We start from the raw sequence: 17,778 nt of genomic DNA, 5'->3' as shown, positions 1-17,778 counted from the left end.
ATGTTTTTAACTCAATTCCCCATAATATTTCTCATCAAAGTATTGTTGATAAGATTTTAATCTATAGAATTAAAAAAACACTTTTTTAAAAACTGTTCTGACCTGTGTCAACAACGTTGTGTTAATCTGTTTTCAGTTGGATTACCCAGTTTCTGTTTTCAATCTTAACCCAAACATCGATCAAGCTATAAAAATATGAAAGAGCTGCTTGACCATGACGTGATTTAAATACACAACTTTCTGATATGGATTCAGAAGCACTACAGTTGAATTAAGATCTTCACAATCAGATTCAGTGATTTCCAGTCAAAAATTAAGAATCTGGTAATAAACCCTCTTTTCTTACAAATTCAAAGATGGCAATGGTAAAAATAAATTAATAGGTGCTTATGGCATTAATTACATTTATTAATGTTTGGAACTCAATTCCCAATAACAATTCTTATCAAAGTCCTCTTGAAACGATTATAATCTGTAGAACTAAAAAATGCAGTTTCTTAAACACTGCAGCCTGGTAGCAACAAAGTCGAGTTAACTTTTGTCAAGTTGGACTACGCAGTTGCTGTTTTCAATAATAACCCAAGCATCAATTAAGATATGAAAAGACATAAAGAGCTGATTGACCCCGACGTGATTTGAACACGCAACCTTCTGATCTGGAGTCAGACGCGCTACCGTTGCGCCACGAGGTCAGTTGAAAAGTGTAGTTGCTCCCATACTTCACATGAAAAGTGCATGATAAAATATATGGACACCATCTTGAAATTTGCTACTTATAATCACAGTTTGGAAAAGATATAAACAAGGATGAATTAAGGTCTTCACTTTCAGATTCAGGGATTTCCAATTAAAAATTTAGAATATACAGTAGTAATAAACCCTTTTTTCTTACAAATTCAAAGATGACAATGGTATGAACAAATTAATAGGTGTTTCTGACTTGCCACAAATTTCCTGTTTTGAAGTTCCCAATGATATATCTCATCAAAGGATTGTTGAAAAGATTTTATTCAGTAGAATTAAAAAAGCAATTTTTCAAACACTTTCCTGACAGGTGGCAACAAGATCATGATAATCTATTGTCAGTTAGAATACGCAGTTTCTGTTTTCAATCTTAACCCAAACATCGATCAACTTTTAAAAAGATGAAAGAGATACTTGAATGTGACATAATTTAAACATGCATCATTCTGACCAGGAGTAAGGCGCACTACCGTCAGTGTATGAGGACAGCAGTAAAACTTGCTTGCTCCCATAATTCACTTGTAAAGTGCATGAGGAAATATACAGACACCATCTTGAAATGTGCTACTTTAAATCACAGTTTAGAAAAGTAAAAAGGATGAATTAGGATCTTCACGTTCCGATTCAGGGTTTTCCAGTTTAAAGTTTAGATTCTAGTAATAAGCCTGATTTTCTTACAAATTCAAAGATGACAATGGTATGAACAAAGCGATAGGTGTTCCTGGCATTTATTACATTTATTAATGTTTTTAACTCAATTCCCAATAATATTTCTCATCAAAGTATTGTTGATAAGATTTTAATCTATAGAATTAAAAAAACACTTTTTTAAAAACTGTTCTGACCTGTGTCAACAACGTTGTGTTAATCTGTTTTCAGTTAGATTACCCAGTTTCTGTTTTCAATCTTAACCCAAACATCGATCAAGCTATAAAAATATGAAAGAGCTGCTTGACCATGACGTGATTTGAATACACAACTTTCTGATATGGATTCAGAAGCACTACAGTTGAATTAAGATCTTCACAATCAGATTCAGTGATTTCCAGTCAAAAATTAAGAATCTGGTAATAAACCCTCTTTTCTTACAAATTCAAAGATGGCAATGGTAAAAATAAATTAATAGGTGCTTATGGCATTAATTACATTTATTAATGTTTGGAACTCAATTCCCAATAACAATTCTTATCAAAGTCCTCTTGAAACGATTATAATCTGTAGAACTAAAAAATGCAGTTTCTTAAACACTGCAGCCTGGTAGCAACAAAGTCGAGTTAACTTTTGTCAAGTTGGACTACGCAGTTGCTGTTTTCAATAATAACCCAAGCATCAATTAAGATATGAAAAGACATAAAGAGCTGATTGACCCCGACGTGATTTGAACACGCAACCTTCTGATCTGGAGTCAGACGCGCTACCGTTGCGCCACGAGGTCAGTTGAAAAGTGTAGTTGCTCCCATACTTCACATGAAAAGTGCATGATAAAATATATGGACACCATCTTGAAATTTGCTACTTATAATCACAGTTTGGAAAAGATATAAACAAGGATGAATTAAGGTCTTCACTTTCAGATTCAGGGATTTCCAATTAAAAATTTAGAATATACAGTAGTAATAAACCCTTTTTTCTTACAAATTCAAAGATGACAATGGTATGAACAAATTAATAGGTGTTTCTGACTTGCCACAAATTTCCTGTTTTGAACTCAGTTCCCAATGATATATCTCATCAAAGGATTGTTGAAAAGATTTTATTCAGTAGAATTAAAAAAGCAATTTTTCAAACACTTTCCTGACAGGTGGCAACAAGATCATGATAATCTATTGTCAGTTAGAATACGCAGTTTCTGTTTTCAATCTTAACCCAAACATCGATCAACTTTTAAAAAGATGAAAGAGATACTTGAATGTGACATAATTTAAACATGCATCATTCTGACCAGGAGTAAGGCGCACTACCGTCAGTGTATGAAGACAGCAGTAAAACTTGCTTGCTCCCATAATTCACTTGTAAAGTGCATGAGGAAATATACAGACACCATCTTGAAATTTGCTACTTTAAATCACAGTTTAGAAAAGTAATAACAAGGATGAATTAGGATCTTCACGTTCCGATTCAGGGATTTCCAGTTTAAAGTTTAGATTCTAGTAATAAGCCTGATTTTCTTACAAATTCAAAGATGACAATGGTATGAACAAAGCGATAGGTGTTCCTGGCATTTATTACATTTATTAATGTTTTTAACTCAATTCCCAATAATATTTCTCATCAAAGTATTGTTGATAAGATTTTAATCTATAGAATTAAAAAAACACTTTTTTAAAAACTGTTCTGACCTGTGTCAACAACGTTGTGTTAATCTATTTTCAGTTGGATTACCCAGTTTCTGTTTTCAATCTTAACCCAAACATCGATCAAGCTATAAAAATATGAAAGAGCTGCTTGACCATGACGTGATTTGAATACACAACTTTCTGATATGGATTCAGAAGCACTACAGTTGAATTAAGATCTTCACAATCAGATTCAGTGATTTCCAGTCAAAAATTAAGAATCTGGTAATAAACCCTCTTTTCTTACAAATTCAAAGATGGCAATGGTAAAAATAAATTAATAGGTGCTTATGGCATAAATTACATTTATTAATGTTTGGAACTCAATTCCCAATAACAATTCTTATCAAAGTCCTCTTGAAACGATTATAATCTGTAGAACTAAAAAATGCAGTTTCTTAAACACTGCATCCTGGTAGCAACAAAGTCGAGTTAACTTTTGTCAAGTTGGACTACGCAGTTGCTGTTTTCAATAATAACCCAAGCATCAATTAAGATATGAAAAGACATAAAGAGCTGATTGACCCCGACGTGATTTGAACACGCAACCTTCTGATCTGGAGTCAGACGCGCTACCGTTGCGCCACGAGGTCAGTTGAAAAGTGTTGTTGCTCCCATACTTCACATGAAAAGTGCATGATAAAATATATGGACACCATCTTGAAATTTGCTACTTATAATCACAGTTTGGAAAAGATATAAACAAGGATGAATTAAGGTCTTCACTTTCAGATTCAGGGATTTCCAATTAAAAATTTAGAATATAGTAATAAACCCTTTTTTCTTACAAATTCAAAGATGACAATGGTATGAACAAATTAATAGGTGTTTCTGACTTGCCACAAATTTCCTGTTTTGAACTCAGTTCCCAATGATATATCTCATCAAAAGATTGTTGAAAAGATTTTATTCAGTAGAATTAAAAAAGCAATTTTTCAAACACTTTCCTGACAGGTGGCAACAAGATCATGATAATCTATTGTCAGTTTGAATACGCAGTTTCTGTTTTCAATCTTAACCCAAACATCGATCAACTTTTAAAAAGATGAAAGAGATACTTGAACGTGACATAATTTAAACATGCATCATTCTGACCAGGAGTAAGGCGCACTACCGTCAGTGTATGAGGACAGCAGTAAAACTTGCTTGCTCCCATAATTCACTTGTAAAGTGCATGAGGAAATATACAGACACCATCTTGAAATTTGCTACTTTAAATCACAGTTTAGAAAAGTAATAACAAGGATGAATTAGGATCTTCACGTTCCGATTCAGGGATTTCCAGTTTAAAGTTTAGATTCTAGTAATAAGCCTGATTTTCTTACAAATTCAAAGATGACAATGGTATGAACAAAGCGATAGGTGTTCCTGGTATTTATTACATTTATTAATGTTTTTAACTCAATTCCCAATAATATTTCTCATCAAAGTATTGTTGATAAGATTTTAATCTATAGAATTAAAAAAACACTTTTTTAAAAACTGTTCTGACCTGTGTCAACAACGTTGTGTTAATCTATTTTCAGTTGGATTACCCAGTTTCTGTTTTCAATCTTAACCCAAACATCGATCAAGCTATAAAAATATGAAAGAGCTGCTTGACCATGACGTGATTTGAATACACAACTTTCTGATATGGATTCAGAAGCACTACAGTTGAATTAAGATCTTCACAATCAGATTCAGTGATTTCCTGTCAAAAATTAAGAATCTGGTAATAAACCCTCTTTTCTTACAAATTCAAAGATGGCAATGGTAAAAATAAATTAATAGGTGCTTATGGCATTAATTACATTTATTAATGTTTGGAACTCAATTCCCAATAACAATTCTTATCAAAGTCCTCTTGAAACGATTATAATCTGTAGAACTAAAAAATGCAGTTTCTTAAACACTGCAGCCTGGTAGCAACAAAGTCGAGTAACTTTTGTCAAGTTGGACTACGCAGTTGCTGTTTTCAATAATAACCCAAACTTCAATCAATATATGAAAAGACATAAAGAGCTGATTGACCTTAATGTGATTTGAACACGCAACCTTCTGATCTGGAGTCAGACGCGCTACCGTTGCGCCACGAGGTCATTTGAAAAGTGTTGTTGCTCCCATACTTCACATGAAAAGTGCATGATAAAATATATGGACACCATCTTGAAATTTGCTACTTATAATCACACTTTGGAAAAGATATAAACAAGGATGAATTAAGGTCTTCACTTTCAGATTCAGGGATTTCCAAGTAAAAATTTAGAATATAGTAATAAACCCTTTTTTCTTACAAATTCAAAGATGACAATGGTATGAACAAATTAATAGGTGTTTCTGACTTGCCACAAATTTTCTGTTTTGAACTCAGTTCCCAATGATATATCTCATCAAAGATTGTTGAAAAGATTTTATTCAGTAGAATTAAAAAAGCAATTTTTCAAACACTTTCCTGACAGGTGGCAACAAGATCATGATAATCTATTGTCAGTTAGAATACGCAGTTTCTGTTTTCAATCTTAACCCAAACATCGATCAACTTTTAAAAAGATGAAAGAGATACTTGAACGTGACATAATTTAAACATGCATCATTCTGACCAGGAGTAAGGCGCACTACCGTCAGTGTATGAGGACAGCTGTAAAACTTGCTTGCTCCCATAATTCACTTGTAAAGTGCATGAGGAAATATACAGACACCATCTTGAAATTTGCTACTTTAAATCACAGTTTAGAAAAGTAATAACAAGGATGAATTAGGATCTTCACGCTACGATTCAGGGATTTCCAGTTTAAAGTTTAGATTCTAGTAATAAGCCTGATTTTCTTACAAATTCAAAGATGACAATGGTATGAACAAAGCGATAGGTGTTCCTGGCATTTATTACATTTATTAATGTTTTTAACTCAATTCCCAAAAATATTTCTCATCAAAGTATTGTTGATAAGATTATAATCTATAGAATTAAAAAAATACTTTTTTAAAAACTGTTCTGACCTGTGTCAACAACGTTGTGTTAATCTATTTTCAGTTGGATTACCCAGTTTCTGTTTTCAATCTTAACCCAAACATCGATCAAGCTATAAATATATGAAAGAGCTGCTTGACCATGACGTGATTTGAATACACAACTTTCTGATATGGATTCAGAAGCACTACAGTTGAATAAAGATCTTCACAATCAGATTCAGTGATTTCCAGTCAAAAATTAAGAATCTGGTAATAAACCCTCTTTTCTTACAAATTCAAAGATGGCAATGGTAAAAATAAATTAATAGGTGCTTATGGCATTAATTACATTTATTAATGTTTGGAACTCAATTCCCAATAACAATTCTTATCAAAGTCCTCTTGAAACGATTATAATCTGTAGAACTAAAAAATGCAGTTTCTTAAACACTGCAGCCTGGTAGCAACAAAGTCGAGTTAACTTTTGTCAGTTGGACTACGCAGTTACTGTTTTCAATAATAACCCAAACATCAATCAAGATATGAAAAGACATAAAGAGGTAATTGACCCTGATGTGATTTGAACACGCAACCTTCTGATCTGGAGTCAGACGCGCTACCGTTGCACCACGAGGTCAGTTGAAAAGTGTTGTTGCTCCCATACTTCACATGAAAAGTGCATGATAAAATATCTTGAAATTTGCTACTTATAATCACAGTTTGGAAAAGATATAAACAAGGATGAATTAAGGTCTTCACTTTCAGATTCAGGGATTTCCAATTAAAAATTTAGAAATAAACCGTTTTTTCTTACAAATTCAAAGATGACAATGGTATGAACAAATTAATAGGTGTTTCTGACTTGCCACAAATTTTCTGTTTTGAATTCAATTCCCAATGATATATCTCATCAAAGGATTGTTGAAAAGATTTTATTCAGTAGAATTAATAAAGCAATTTTTCAAACACTTTCCTGACAGGTGGCAACAAGATCATGATAATCTATTGTCAGTTAGATTACGCAGTTTCTGTTTTCAATCTTAACCCAAACATCGATCAACTTTTAAAAAGATGAAAGAGATACTTGAACATGACATAATTTAAACATGCATCATTCTGACCAGGAGTAAGGCGCACTACCGTCAGTGTTTGAGGACAGCTGTAAAATTTGCTTGCTCCCATAATTCGCTTGTAAAGTGCATGAGGAAATATACAGACACCATCTTGAAATTTGCTACTTTAAATCACAGTTTAGAAAAGTAATAACAAGGATGAATTAGGATCTTCACTTTCCGATTCAGGGATTTCCAGTTTAAAGTTTAGATTCTAGTAATAAGCCTGATTTTCTTACAAATTCAAAGATGACAATGGTATGAACAAAGCGATAGGTGTTCCTGGCATTTATTACATTTATTAATGTTTTTAACTCAATTCCCAATAATATTTCTCATCAAAGTATTGTTGATAAGATTTTAATCTATAGAATTAAAAAAACACTTTTCTAAAAACTGTTCTGACCTGTGTCAACAACGTTGTGTTAATCTATTTTCAGTTGGATTACCAAGTTTCTGTTTTCAATCTTAACCCAAACATCGATCAAGCTATAAAAATATGAAAGAGCTGCTTGACCATGACGTGATTTGAATACACAACTTTCTGATATGGATTCAGAAGCTCTACAGTTGAATTAAGATCTTCACAATCAGATTCAGTGATTTCCAGTCAAAAATAAAGAATCTGGTAATAAACCCTCTTTTCTTACAAATTCAAAGATGGCAATGGTAAAAATAAATTAATAGGTGCTTATGGCATTAATTACATTTATTAATGTTTGGAACTCAATTCCCAATAACAATTCTTATCAAAGTCCTCTTGAAACGATTATAATCTGTAGAACTAAAAAATGCAGTTTCTTAAACACTGCAGCCTGGTAGCAACAAAGTCGAGTTAACTTTTGTCAGTTGGACTACGCAGTTACTGTTTTCAATAATAACCCAAACATCAATCAAGATATGAAAAGACATAAAGAACTGATTGACCCCGACGTGATTTGAACACGCAACCTTCTGATCAGGAGTCAGATGCGCTACCGTTGCACCACGAGGTCAGTTGAAAAGTGTTGTTGCTCCCATACTTCACATGAAAAGTGCATGATAAAATATATGGACACCATCTTGAAATTTGCTACTTATAATCACAGTTTGGAAAAGATATAAACAAGGATGAATAAAGGTCTTCACTTTCAGATTCAGGGATTTCCAATTAAAAATTTAGAATATAGTAATAAACCCTTTTTCTTACAAATTCAAAGATGACAATGGTATGAACAAATTAATAGGTGTTTCTGACTTGCCACAAATTTTCTGTTTTGAACTCAGTTCCCAATGATATATCTCATCAAAGGATTGTTGAAAAGATTTTATTCAGTAGAAATAAAAAAGCAATTTTTCAAACACTTTCCTGACAGGTGGCAACAAGATCATGATAATCTATTGTCAGTTAGATTACGCAGTTTCTGTTTTCAATCTTAACCCAAACATCGATCAACTTTTAAAAAGATGAAAGAGATACTTGAACATGACATAATTTAAACATGCATCATTCTGACCAGGAGTAAGGCGCACTACCGTCAGTGTTTGAGGACAGCTGTAAAACTTGCTTGCTCCCATAATTCACTTGTAAAGTGCATGAGGAAATATACAGACACCATCTTGAAATTTGCTACTTTAAATCACAGTTTAGAAAAGTAATAACAAGGATGAATTAGGATCTTCACTTTCCGATTCAGGGATTTCCAGTTTAAAGTTTAGATTCTAGTAATAAGCCTGATTTTCTTACAAATTCAAAGATGACAATGGTATGAACAAAGCGATAGGTGTTCCTGGCATTTATTACATTTATTAATGTTTTTAACTCAATTCCCAATAATATTTCTCATCAAAGTATTGTTGATAAGATTTTAATCTATAGAATTAAAAAAACACTTTTCTAAAAACTGTTCTGACCTGTGTCAACAACGTTGTGTTAATCTATTTTCAGTTGGATTACCAAGTTTCTGTTTTCAATCTTAACCCAAACATCGATCAAGCTATAAAAATATGAAAGAGATGCTTGACCATGACGTGATTTGAATACACAACTTTCTGATATGGATTCAGAAGCACTACAGTTGAATTAAGATCTTCACAATCAGATTCAGTGATTTCCAGTCAAAAATTAAGAATCTGGCAATAAACCCTCTTTTCTTACAAATTCAAAGATGGCAATGGTAAAAATAAATTAATAGGTGCTTATGGCATTAATTACATTTATTAATGTTTGGAACTCAATTCCCAATAACAATTCTTATCAAAGTCCTCTTGAAACGATTATAATCTGTAGAACTAAAAAATGCAGTTTCTTAAACACTGCAGCCTGGTAGCAACAAAGTCGAGTTAACTTTTGTCAGTTGGACTACGCAGTTACTGTTTTCAATAATAACCCAAACATCAATCAAGATATGAAAAGACATAAAGAGCTGATTGACCCCGACATGATTTGAACACACAACCTTCTGATCAGGAGTCAGATGCGCTACCGTTGCACCACGAGGTCAGTTGAAAAGTGTTGTTGCTCCCATACTTCACATGAAAAGTGCATGATAAAATATATGGACACCATCTTGAAATTTGCTACTTATAATCACAGTTTGGAAAAGATATAAACAAGGATGAATTAAGGTCTTCACTTTCAGATTCAGGGATTTCCAATTAAAAATTTAGAATATAGTAATAAACCGTTTTTTCTTACAAATTCAAAGATGACAATGGTATGAACAAATTAATAGGTGTTTCTGACTTGCCACAAATTTTCTGTTTTGAACTCAGTTCCCAATGATATATCTCATCAAAGGATTGTTGAAAAGATTTTATTCAGTAGAAATAAAAAAGCAATTTTTCAAACACTTTCCTGACAGGTGGCAACAAGATCATGATAATCTATTGTCAGTTAGAATACGCAGTTTCTGTTTTCAATCTTAACCCAAACATCGATCAACTTTTAAAAAGATGAAAGAGATACTTGAACGTGACATAATTTAAACATGCATCATTCTGACCAGGAGTAAGGCGCACTACCGTCAGTGTATGAGGACAGCTGTAAAACTTGCTTGCTCCCATAATTCACTTGTAAAGTGCATGAGGAAATATACAGACACCATGTTGAAATTTGCTACTTTAAATCACAGTTTAGAAAAGTAATAACAAGGATGAATTAGGATCTTCACTTTCCGATTCAGGGATTTCCAGTTTAAAGTTTAGATTCTAGTAATAAGCCTGATTTTCTTACAAATTCAAAGATGACAATGGTATGAACAAAGCGATAGGTGTTCCTGGCATTTATTACATTTATTAATGTTTTTAACTCAATTCCCAATAATATTTCTCATCAAAGTATTGTTGATAAGATTTTAATCTATAGAATTAAAAAAACACTTTTTTAAAAACTGTTCTGACCTGTGTCAACAACGTTGTGTTAATCTATTTTCAGTTGGATTACCCAGTTTCTGTTTTCAATCTTAACCCAAACATCGATCAAGCTATAAATATATGAAAGAGCTGCTTGACCATGACGTGATTTGAATACACAACTTTCTGATATGGATTCAGAAGCACTACAGTTGAATTAAGATCTTCACAATCAGATTCAGTGATTTCCAGTCAAAAATTAAGAATCTGGTAATAAACCCTCTTTTCTTACAAATTCAAAGATGGCAATGGTAAAAATAAATTAATAGGTGCTTATGGCATTAATTACATTTATTAATGTTTGGAACTCAATTCCCAATAACAATTCTTATCAAAGTCCTCTTGAAACGATTATAATCTGTAAAACTAAAAAATGCAGTTTCTTAAACACTGCAGCCTGGTAGCAACAAAGTCGAGTTAACTTTTGTCAGTTGGACTACGCAGTTACTGTTTTCAATAATAACCCAAACATCAATCAAGATATGAAAAGACATAAAGAGCTGATTGACCCCGACGTGATTTGAACACGCAACCTTCTGATCTGGAGTCAGATGCGCTACCGTTGCACCACGAGGTCAGTTGAAAAGTGTTGTTGCTCCCATACTTCACATGAAAAGTGCATGATAAAATATATGGACACCATCTTGAAATTTGCTACTTATAATCACAGTTTGGAAAAGATATAAACAAGGATGAATTAAGGTCTTCACTTTCAGATTCAGGGATTTCCAATTAAAAATTTAGAATATAGTAATAAACCCTTTTTTCTTACAAATTCAAAGATGACAATGGTATGAACAAATTAATAGGTGTTTCTGACTTGCCACAAATTTTCTGTTTTGAACTCAGTTCCCAATGATATATCTCATCAAAGGATTGTTGAAAAGATTTTATTCAGTAGAATTAATAAAGCAATTTTTCAAACACTTTCCTGACAGGTGGCAACAAGATCATGATAATCTATTGTCAGTTAGATTACGCAGTTTCTGTTTTCAATCTTAACCCAAACATCGATCAACTTTTAAAAAGATGAAAGAGATACTTGAACGTGACATAATTTAAACATGCATCATTCTGACCAGGAGTAAGGCGCACTACCGTCAGTGTATGAGGACAGCTGTAAAACTTGCTTGCTCCCATAATTCACTTGAAAAGTGCATGAGGAAATATACAGACACCATCTTGAAATTTGCTACTTTAAATCACAGTTTAGAAAAGTAATAACAAGGATGAATTAGGATCTTCACTTTCCGATTCAGGGATTTCCAGTTTAAAGTTTAGATTCTAGTAATAAGCCTGATTTTCTTACAAATTCAAAGATGACAATGGTATGAACAAAGCGATAGGTGTTCCTGGCATTTATTACATTTATTAATGTTTTTAACTCAATTCCCAATAATATTTCTCATCAAAGTATTGTTGATAAGATTTTAATCTATAGAATTAAAAAAACACTTTTCTAAAAACTGTTCTGACCTGTGTCAACAACGTTGTGTTAATCTATTTTCAGTTGGATTACCCAGTTTCTGTTTTCAATCTTAACCCAAACATCGATCAAGCTATAAAAATATGAAAGAGCTGCTTGACCATGACGTGATTTGAATACACAACTTTCTGATATGGATTCAGAAGCACTACAGTTGAATTAAGATCTTCACAATCAGATTCAGTGATTTCCAGTCAAAAATTAAGAATCTGGTAATAAACCCTCTTTTCTTACAAATTCAAAGATGGCAATGGTAAAAATAAATTAATAGGTGCTTATGGCATTAATTACATTTATTAATGTTTGGAACTCAATTCCCAATAACAATTCTTATCAAAGTCCTCTTGAAACGATTATAATCTGTAGAAATAAAAAATGCAGTTTCTTAACCCCTTCCTGACATGAGACGTACTATCCCGTCCACGGTACCCGGGCCCGTAAGACCGGGGACGGGATAGTACATCTACCGCGATCAGCGGCGCCCACGTGGTGAGCGCCGCTGATCGCGGCCGGGTGTCAGCTGATTATCACAGCTGACACCCGGCACAATGTGTCAGGGGCGGTCACGGACCGCCCCCGACACGTTAACCCCTTGCACACCGCGATCAAACATGATCGCGGTGTACCGGGGGTTAAAGGGAAGCATCGGCAGGGAGGGGGCTCCCTCCGTGCTTCCCTGAGCCCCCCACGGCAGCGCAATGTGCAGCGCTGCTGCGGGGGGCTCCTTTCCTCCAGGCCCCCGAATCCAAGATGGCAACGGGGGCCTTCGGGGGCCTGGGGAAGCTGGCTTCCTCAGTGCCTGCAAAGCGCAGGCATGAGGAAGCCTTGTGCACTGCCTGTGACAGATTGCTGATCTGTCACAGTGATCTGTGATGTGACAGATCAGCGATCTGTCACAGGACAGTGATGTCCCACCTGGGACTATGTAATAAAGTAAAAAAAAAATTAAAAAAAAGTGTAAAAATAAATTAAAAAAAATCGCCAAATAAATTAGTAAAAAAAAAAAAAAAATTTCCCCAATAAATTCATTTTTTGAAAATAATAAAAAAACAAACAATAAAAGTACACATATTAGGTATCGCCGCGTCCGTAACGACCTGCCCTATAAAACTGTCCCAATAGTTAACCCCTTTAGCGAACCCCTTAAAAAACAAAAATAAAAAACGAAGCAAAAAATAATGATTTATTATCATACCACCAAACAAAAAGTGCAATAACGCTCGATCAAAAAGACGCATATAAATATCCATGGTACCGCTGAAAACATCATCTTGTCCCGCAAAAAACAAGCCGCCACACAGCATCATCAGCGAAAAAATAAAAAAGTTATAACTCGCAGAATAAAGCGATGCAAAAATAATTATTTTTTATATAAAATAGTTTTCATTGCATAAAACCGACAAAAACATAAAAAAACGACCTAAATGAGGTATCGCTGTAACCGTACTGACCCGAAGAATAAAACCGCTTTATCAATTTTACCGCACGCGGAACTGTGTAAACGCACCCCCCCCCAAAAGAAATTCATGAAACGCTGGTTTTTGTTCATTCTGCGTCACAAAAATCGGAATAAAAAGCGATCAAAAAATTTCACGTGCCCGAAAATGGTTCCAATAAAAACGTCAACTCGTCCCGCAAAAAATAAGACCTCACATGACTCGGTGGGTCAAAATACGGAAAAATTATAGCTCTCAATATGTGGTGATGCAAAAACTATTTTTACAATAAAAAGCGTCTTTTAGCGTGCGACAGCCGCCAAACATAAAAACCGCCATAAATAGTAAATCAAACCCCCCGTTATCACCCCCTTAGTTAGGGAAAAATAATAAAATAAAAAAAATGTATTTATTTCCATTTTTCCATTAGGGTTAGGGCTAGGGTTAGGGGTGTGTTGGGGTAGGGTTAGGGTAGGGTTAGGGCTAGGGCTAGGGCTAGGGTTAGGGCTAGGGTTAGGGCTAGGGTTAGGGCTAGGGCTAGGGTTAGGGCTAGGGTTAGGGCTAGGGTTAGGGGCGTGTTGGGGTTCGGGTTGGAGTTAGAATTGGGGGTTTCCACTGTTTGGGCACATCAGGGGCTCTCCAAATGCAACATGGCGTCTGATCTCAATTCCAGCCAATTCTGAGTTGAAAAAGTCAAATGGTGCTCCTTCCCTTCCAAGCTCTGCTATGCGCCCAAACAGTGTTTTACCCCCACATGTAGGGTATCAGCCTACTCAGGACAAATTGCAAAACAATTTTTGGGGTCCAATTTCTCCTGTTACCCTTAGGAAAATAAAAAATTGGGGGCAAAAATATCATTTTTGTGGAAAAAAATGATTTTTTTATTTTCACGTCCGAGCGTTATAAGCTTCTGTGAAGCACTTGGGGGTTCAAAGTGCTCACCACACATCTAGAAAAGTTCCGTGGGGGGTCTAGTGTCCAAAATGGGGTCACTTGTGGGGAGTTTCAATAGTTTAGGTACATCAGGGGCTCTCCAAACGCACATGACACCCGCAGACCATTCCATCAAAGTCTGCATTCCAAAACGTCACTGCTTCCCTTCCGAGCCCCGACGTGTGTCCATACAGTAGTTTTCTCCCACATATGGGAAATCAGCATACTCAGGACAAATTGGACAACAACTTTTGGGGTCCAATTTCTCCTGGTACCCTTGGGAAAATAAAAAAATGGTGACTAAAAGATCATGTTTGTGGAAAAAATACGAATTTTTTATTTTCACGCCCGGGCGTTGTAAACTTCTGTGAAGCACTGGGGGGGTCAAAGTGCTCACCACACATCTAGATAAGTTCCTTGGGGGGTCTAGTTTACAAAATGGTGTCATTTGTGGGGGTTTCCACTGTTTAGGTACATTAGGGGCTCTCCAAAGGCAACATGACACCCGCAGACCATTCCATCAAAGTCTGCATTCCAAAACATCACTACTTCCCTTCCGAGCCCCGACGTGTGCCCATACAGTAGTTTTCTCCCACATATGGGGTATCAGCATACTCAGGACAAATTGGACAACAACTTTTGGGGTCCAATTTCTCCTGGTACCCTTGGGAAAATAAAAAAATGGTGACTAAAAGATCATGTTTGTGGAAAAAATACGAATTTTTTATTTTCACGCCTGGGCGTTGTAAACTTCTGTGAAGCACTGGGGGGGTCAAAGTGCTCACCACACATCTAGATAAGTTCCTTGGTGGGTCTAGTTTACAAAATGGTGTCATTTGTGGGGGGTTTCCACTGTTTAGGTACATTAGGGGCTCTCCAAAGGCAACATGACACCCGCAGACCATTCCATCAAAGTCTGCATTCCAAAACGTCACTACTTCCCTTCCGAGCCCCGACGTGTGCCCATACAGTAGTTTTCTCCCACATATGGGGTATTGATACTCAGGTCAAATTGGACAACAACTTTTGGGGTCCAATTTCTCCTGGTACCCTTGGGAAAATAAAAAAATGGTGACTAAAAGATCATGTTTGTGGAAAAAATACGAATTTTTTATTTTCACGCCCGGGTGTTGTAAACTTCTGTGAAGCACTGGGGGGGTCAAAGTGCTCACCACACATCTAGATAAGTTCCTTGGGGGGTCTAGTTTACAAAATGGTGTCATTTGTGGGGGTTTCCACTGTTTAGGTACATTAGGGGCTCTCCAAAGGCAACATGACACCCGCAGACCATTCCATCAAAGTCTGCATTCCAAAACGTCACTACTTCCCTTCCGAGCCCCGACGTGTGCCCATACAGTAGTTTTCTCCCACATATGGGGTATCAGCATACTCAGGACAAATTGGACAACAACTTTTGGGGTCCAATTTCTCCTGGTACCCTTGGGAAAATAAAAAAATGGTGACTAAAAGATCATGTTTGTGGAAAAAATACGAATTTTTTATTTTCACGCCCGGGCGTTGTAAACTTCTGTGAAGCACTGGGGGGGTCAAAGTGCTCACCACACATCTAGATAAGTTCCTTGGGGGGTCTAGTTTACAAAATGGTGTCATTTGTGGGGGGTTTCCACTGTTTAGGTACATTAGGGGCTCTCCAAAGGCAACATGACACCCGCAGACCATTCCATCAAAGTCTGCATTCCAAAACGTCACTACTTCCCTTCCGAGCCCCGACGTGTGCCCATACAGTAGTTTTCTCCCACATATGGGGTATTGATACTCAGGACAAATTGGACAACAACTTTTGGGGTCCAATTTCTCCTGGTACCCTTGGGAAAATAAAAAAATGGTGACTAAAAGATCATGTTTGTGGAAAAAATACGAATTTTTTATTTTCACGCCCGGGCGTTGTAAACTTCTGTGAAGCACTGGGGGGGTCAAAGTGCTCACCACACATCTAGATAAGTTCCTTAGGGGGTCTAGTTTCCAAAATGGTGTCATTTGTGGGGGGTTTCCACTGTTTTGGTACATCAGGGGTTTTCCAAACGCGACATGGTGTCCGATCTCAATTCCAGCCAAAAACGTCAAGTGGCGCTGCTTCCCTTCCGAGCTCTGCCATGCGCCCAAATAGTGGTTTACCCCCACATGTGGGGTATCAGCGTACTCAGGACAAATTGCACAATAACTTTTAGGGTCCTGTTACCTTTGGGAAAATAAGAATTGAGGGTGAAAAGATCATTTTTGTGGAAAAAAATATGATTTTTTAATTGTATGGCTTTATGTTATAAACTTCTGTGAAGCCCATGGGGGTTCAAAGTTCTCACCACACATCTAGATAAGTTCCTTAGGGGGTCTATTTTCCAAAATGGTGTCATTTGTGGGGGGTTTCCACTGTTTTGGTACATCAGGGGTTTTCCAAACGCGACATGGTGTCCAATCTCAATTCCAGCCAAAAACGTCAAATGGCGCTGCTTCCCTTCCGAGCTCTGCCATGCGCCCAAATAGTGGTTTACCCCCACATGTGGGGTATCAGCGTACTCAGGACAAATTGCACAATAACTTTTAGGGTCCTGTTACCCTTGGGAAAATAAAAATTGGGGTGAAAAGATCATTTTTGTGGAAAAAATATGATTTTTTAATTGTACCGCTGTACGTTATAAACTTCTGTAAAGCCCTTGTGGGTTCAAAGTTCTCACCACATATCTAGATAAGTTCCTTGGGGGGTCTAGTTTCCAAAATGGGGTCACTTGTAGGGGGTTTCCACTGTTTAGGTACATCAGGGACTCTCCAAACGTGACATGGCGTCCAATCTGAATTCCAGCCAATTTTGCATTGAAAAAGTCAAACTGCGCTCCTTCCATTCTGAGCTCTGCCATGCACCGAAACAGTCGTTCCCCCCCACATATCAGGTATCTGCGTACTCAGGACAAATTGCACAATAACTTTTGCAGTTCAATTTCTCCTGTTACCCTTGGTAAAATAAAAAAAATTGAACCTGAAGTATTTTTTTTATGAAAAAAAGTTAGATGTTCATTTTTTTTTAAATATTCAAAAAATTTCATGTGATGCACCTAAAGGGTTAATAAACTTCTTGAATGTGGTTTTGAGCACCTTAAGGGGTGCAGTTTTTAGAATGGTGTCACTTTTGGGTATTTTCTATCATATAGACCCCTCAAAGTGGCTTCAAATGTGATGTGGTCCTAAAAATAAAATGGTGTTGTAAAAATGAGAAATCGCTGGTCAACTTTTAACCCTTATAACTTCCTAACAAAAAAAAATTTTGGTTCCAAAATTGTGCTGATGTAAAGTAATCATGTGGGAAATGTTAGTTATCAAGTTTTTTGTGTGCCGTATCTCTGTGATTTAAGGGCATAAAAATTCAAAGTTGGAAAATTGCAAAATTTTCAAAA

At 35.9% G+C, this 17,778-nt stretch overlaps 7 non-coding genes across 7 annotated transcripts; all 7 read right to left on the bottom strand.

The window, feature by feature from the left end:
- Positions 1-620: 620 nt before the first annotated feature.
- Positions 621-692, bottom strand: TRNAW-CCA (transfer RNA tryptophan (anticodon CCA)). The gene has a single exon. It is a non-coding gene; the product is annotated as a tRNA-Trp (tRNA).
- Positions 693-2,107: 1,415 nt separating this feature from the next.
- On the bottom strand, positions 2,108-2,179 carry TRNAW-CCA (transfer RNA tryptophan (anticodon CCA)). Its single transcript has one exon. It is a non-coding gene; the product is annotated as a tRNA-Trp (tRNA).
- A 1,422-nt stretch (positions 2,180-3,601) lies between these two features.
- TRNAW-CCA (transfer RNA tryptophan (anticodon CCA)) lies at positions 3,602-3,673 on the bottom strand. Its single transcript has one exon. It is a non-coding gene; the product is annotated as a tRNA-Trp (tRNA).
- Positions 3,674-5,089: 1,416 nt separating this feature from the next.
- On the bottom strand, positions 5,090-5,161 carry TRNAW-CCA (transfer RNA tryptophan (anticodon CCA)). The gene has a single exon. It is a non-coding gene; the product is annotated as a tRNA-Trp (tRNA).
- A 2,885-nt stretch (positions 5,162-8,046) lies between these two features.
- On the bottom strand, positions 8,047-8,118 carry TRNAR-CCU (transfer RNA arginine (anticodon CCU)). Its single transcript has one exon. It is a non-coding gene; the product is annotated as a tRNA-Arg (tRNA).
- Positions 8,119-9,533: 1,415 nt separating this feature from the next.
- On the bottom strand, positions 9,534-9,605 carry TRNAR-CCU (transfer RNA arginine (anticodon CCU)). Its single transcript has one exon. It is a non-coding gene; the product is annotated as a tRNA-Arg (tRNA).
- Positions 9,606-11,021: 1,416 nt separating this feature from the next.
- Positions 11,022-11,093, bottom strand: TRNAW-CCA (transfer RNA tryptophan (anticodon CCA)). Its single transcript has one exon. It is a non-coding gene; the product is annotated as a tRNA-Trp (tRNA).
- Between the last annotated feature and the right edge of the window lie 6,685 nt (positions 11,094-17,778).

This window comes from Dendrobates tinctorius, unplaced genomic scaffold, assembly GCF_039654945.1.
Source record: "Dendrobates tinctorius isolate UK_male_01 unplaced genomic scaffold, ASM3965494v1 ptg000178l, whole genome shotgun sequence".
In the NCBI taxonomy this organism is placed as follows: domain Eukaryota; kingdom Metazoa; phylum Chordata; class Amphibia; order Anura; family Dendrobatidae; genus Dendrobates; species Dendrobates tinctorius.
This window is presented reverse-complemented; position numbering and strand designations above follow the sequence as displayed.